This window comes from Gossypium arboreum, chromosome 6, assembly GCF_025698485.1.
Source record: "Gossypium arboreum isolate Shixiya-1 chromosome 6, ASM2569848v2, whole genome shotgun sequence".
Classification (NCBI taxonomy): Eukaryota; Viridiplantae; Streptophyta; class Magnoliopsida; order Malvales; family Malvaceae; genus Gossypium; species Gossypium arboreum.
This window is the reverse complement of record NC_069075.1, coordinates 13,220,169-13,225,064: the sequence shown is the minus strand read 5'-3', so window position 1 is coordinate 13,225,064 and position 4,896 is coordinate 13,220,169. Positions and strand designations below refer to the sequence as shown.

At 40.0% G+C, this 4,896-nt stretch overlaps 1 non-coding gene across 1 annotated transcript; it reads left to right on the top strand.

Moving 5' to 3' along the window:
* The first annotated feature begins 3,879 nt into the window (after positions 1 to 3,879).
* Positions 3,880 to 3,986, top strand: LOC128294763 (small nucleolar RNA R71). The gene has a single exon (XR_008285070.1). It is a non-coding gene; the product is annotated as a small nucleolar RNA R71 (small nucleolar RNA).
* Positions 3,987 to 4,896: the final 910 nt, after the last annotated feature.

Sequence of the window (4,896 nt, the reverse complement as noted above, 5' to 3'; positions counted from 1 at the left end):
TCAGTCCAACATCGCAAAGGTGAGTAATGAATATGTCTATGAAGCTGATGAAAGTCCTCGGTGCTCATGAACTCCTTTGTGTAAAGTCCCAAAGCAGAATCGAACTCTGGGACGCTCATGTGTCGTACTAGCCTACCAAGGTGAAAGGTGATAGTGCTGGGCTCATCATGGACTGACATGACTTGTTGGAATGAAAATATGGCACCGAACTCTAAGGTGAGCTCCAAGTAGGTGGGCTCGATGATGGTGAAGAACCTATTCTACAGGGATGGGGTAATAATTACGCGCACATCATCAACCAAATGGATCTGCTCTAGCGCGGTCCAATCAATGCAACGACCCACACCAAGGGGTCGTACACTAAGAAGCTGATATAAATCCTCCTAATTGGCCGATAGAAATTGGAGCAAAGGGTGGTGAGCTTCAGTCGAGGCGCTCGAGGAGGTTGCGCTAGGACCCTTCCACTTTTTCAAAGAGAGGACTACCACTTTTGACTTGCCTCATGTGCTCATCATAATGGGCTTGAAAAATATTTTAGAATGAATGAACACACTTAATAGCGGTATGTAAGGAGAGAATAAAAATTTAAACGAAGCTCCAAAATTGGACAAAAATAAACATAGAATATAATGGGGCTAAGAAACAACATGCTTATTAAGAGAAACCTAAGACCAATCCATGAAGCAACAGAGCAAAAAATGAAATTATAAAACTAAGAACAGCAATGAAAATAAAAGATATGCAGAAGACTAATGGAATTAACAGAACTAACAAATGAAATCAAATGACTGAAAATAATGTTCAAAATTTAATGAAGCAAAAACACAAGATTATCATCAAGGAATTAACTAACTAATCAAGAATAAAGGAGTAAATAAAATCAGTAGCGACAAAGAGAAATAAAATAAAGAAACAAAATACAAAATAATAATGAAACTAATAATAATAAAGGAAGACAAGAACAAGGTTTGAGAAGGGGTGATCGACGATAGGGTTGGTAGTCAGCGGAGTGGCACGGACGTCGGAGCGGAGCTAGATGGTGTGAGCGGTGGTGGCTGTAAAGAGGGGAAGGGATAGGTGTGCGGCGGTGGGGCTGAGTTATGGGGATGGAAGCTTGAGGCGATGTTGGTCGATGATGAAGGGATAAGTGAGGAATGGTAAAAATGGGATAAAAGTGTATGCGCAAAGGGTTGAGGAGTAAACGGCGAGGCTATGTGGCTTGAATGGTGGTCGGACGGAGGGGGAATGGAGCTGTGGCTACTAGGTTTTGGGGGAATTTGGGGGAAAAGAGAAAAAAATGAAGAAAGGGGAAAAGGTTTTTTTTTATGGTGACACGGTCGTGTAACAGCCCCGTGTTGGGCCACACGAGTGTGTCACACGCTCGTGTGGCTCGAATCTAGCCTATTTTCATCGCGAAAATTGAATGACCTTTCATCATACGGCTTTGGACATGCCCGTGTGTTTAGGCCATGTGGTTTCACGGCCGTGTCGCACGGTCGTGTTCTATGTTTTTCACTTCTTCCACACTCGTGTGGCTCACCCACATGCCCGTGTAACCTACCACACGCCTGTGTGGATCGACCGTATCTTGCACATGGCTATAGGCCTTATCCGTGTAACTCTTTGACTTGTTAAAATTCGAAAAATTAAGCTCTAGGTTTTACACGGCCTAAGACACACCCATGTGTCTAGGCCATGTACTTCCCACGGCTGTGTCCCACGGCCGTGTGGATTTATTGCATGCCGTGTGCATGTCAATTTTTGGGAAATTTCAGCCCTGTTTCCATATGGCCAAGGACACGTTCGTGTGTCCAGGCCGTGTGGGTCATTGAACCTACATAAAAAACAAGAAAAATAGATAAAATAAACGGGTTAGTAGTGTTAGTGCTCGGGTTGCCTCTTGAGAAGCGCTTATTTAAAGTCTAAGCTCGACTCACCTCATATTTGCACAGTCATGGTGGTTCGAGGAGTTGAAACTCTTTATTCTTGCTATCAATCTTATCAAAATAAGGTTTTAGACGAGTACTATTTACCTTAAAAGTACCAAATTTGGAATGAGTTACCTCACTATACCATATGGGAAAACGTTGAGTACCGCAAAAGGTATTACTCCATTAGGTTTAGAAGTGGCAACACGAGGTTCTGCTTCATCTAACACTTTGTCTCCAACCTTAAGTTGATTCGATTCACCTGTGTTCGCCATTCATCTAGTTCCTCGATCTGTAGCCTTCGCTCTTCATGAATAGTCTTGTTATTACATGGACTTGAACGTGGCTCATTTGTACTTCTCAAAAGTTTTCCCTGCAAAGAGGGTTGAACAACAAGGTTACTCACATTAAAAGAACTTATGTAATCATCTCGATCACTAGTCTTTCTGTCAGAATCATGAGCTTAGAGTTTAATCATGTCATCACTTACCCGAAGTGTGAGTTCATATGTTCCAACATCAATGATAGATCTAGCAGTTGCTAAAAAGGGTCTGCCTAGAATTAAGGGTACGTCACTGTCCTCATCCATGTCTAAGACAATGAAATTGACTGGAATATGAATTTGTCAATTTTAACAAGCACATCTTCAACGATACCCTTAGGAAATCCAATAGTTTTATCAGCTAATTGTATGCTCATCCTAGTTTGTTTGGGTTTCCCTAGTCCTAGCTGCTTAAACATCTTGTAGGGCATGACATTCATACTTGCCCCTAAATCAGCTAAGCCATTATTAACGTTAAAACTACCAATTAAACAAGGAATTGTAAAACTCTCTAGATCTTTCAGTTTTTTGGGTAGCTTGTTTTGCAAAATAGCTGAGCAAACTGCATTTAACTCCACATGCGATGACTCATCTAACTTCTGTTTGTTTACTAAAAGCTCCTTTAAAAATTTAACTGCATTTTGGCATCTGCGAAAGAGCTTCAATAAATGGTAAGTTAATATGTAATTTTTTAAGTAGTTCAAGGAATTTATCGGATTGTTCATCTGTGTAGTCTTCCTTTGTCGTATTAGGTATGGCACACGAGGTCTATATTCTTTGCTTACCAGCTTTTGTGTACCATGACTCACCTCAACCTTATCATTGCTTACCATAGCTTCTTACCTCGTTTCAGATTTAGGTTCAGTTAACCCTTCTTTGTCGCGTACAGTGATGGCATGGAGTTGCTCCCTTGGGTTAGTTTCTGTATTACTGGGCAAGCGACCTTGCGGTCATTCAGAGATCAACTTAGCAAGCTGACTAATTTGAGTTTCGAGCCCTTGAATTTACTCTTGCTAATTTTTAAGTGTTGTCTCGGTATTCTAAAAATGAGTTTCTGACACCGAGATAAATTTTGTAAGCATCTCCTCAAGGTTCGGCTTTTTCTCCTTTTGGTAAAGTGGTTGTTGAAAACCTGGAGGGTGTTGTGGCCTTTGATTCCCTTGACCACCCCACAAAAAATTGGGATGGTTCTTCCAACCTGCATTGTAAGTGTTACTATAAGGGTTATTCTGAGGTCTAGAATTGTTACCCATATAGTGGACTTGTTCTCCCTCGGTGCTGGGGTTGAAGGATAGATAGTCTGTGTTGTGTATCCCTCCTCCATTTGAATCACACCTCATCACTAAATGTACCTAAGTAGAACCATACAAACCGTCAATCTTTTTATTCAATAGTTCTACCTGGTTAGATAGCATAGTGACCGCGTCGAGGTTGAAAACACCAGCTTCTTTTATCGGTTTCGTTCTCATGACTTGCCACTGATAGTTGTTTAGTGACATCTCTTTAATAAATTCATAAGCCTCTTCAGGTGTTTTGCTGTTCAAGGTTCCATCAGCGGCTGCATCAATCAATTGCCTTGTTGAGGAGTTCACACCGTTGTAGAAGGTCTGAACCTGTAACCATAAAGGTAACCCATAGTGAGGGCACCTTCTCAATAAATCCTTGTATCTTTCCCATGCATCATAAAGTGTTTCTAAATCCATCTGCACAAAAGAAGAGACATCATTCCTCAACTTAGTCGTTTTAGCCGGCAAAAAATATTTAAGCTAAAATTTTTCGGTCATTTGTTCCCAAGTAGTGATTGACCCTCGTGGTAACGAGTTCAACCACAGTTTAGCCTTATTCTGTAATGAAAAGGGAAATAACCGAAGGGGAATGACATCGTCAGAAATGCCATTTATTTTGAAAGTATCACAAAACTCTAAGAAGTTTGCCAAATGAGTATTTGGGTCTTCATCCTGCAAACCATCAAACTGAACAAACTATTGAATCATTTGTATAGTGTTAGGTTTCAGTTCAAAATTATTTGCAGCAATTGCAGGTCTAACAATACTCGATTCAGCCCCCACTAATTTAGGCTTAGCATAGTCGTACATTGTACGAGGAGCAGGATTCTGATTCACTGGATTTGCGGCAACCACAGGAGGCAGCGGATTATTTTGAATTTTAGCCATCTCCTCGGTAGTATTGGTATCGTCCTTGTGCTCTTCCTCTATATACTGTAGACTTTGCCTTATTTCTTTACAATTTCTGCAAGCTGTGCTTTCAATTTCCCTGTCAAAAAGTAGAGGTCCTGACGGGTTTCTTCTAGTCATAAACTATAAGAACCTGCCAGAAGCAAATAAAAGAAAAATTAGTAAATAAAACAAAAATAAATTGCAATAAAAATAAAAATAGCTAAAGTAATAAAAATCAAGCGTTCCTAATATCTTAGTCTTTGGCAACGGCGTCAAAAACTTGATTGTTGCTAAACTGACAAAAATTTGACTAAGGCAAGTGCACCTATCAAACAGTAGTATAGTTATGGTGAGATCGAAAATATCGTATCCACAATGACTAATAGTACTAGTAATTGCTATCTTTTTATTATTTAGCCTAAGAATTAAAGGGATGTTTTTAAACTAAGATTAACTATCTAATTAACTA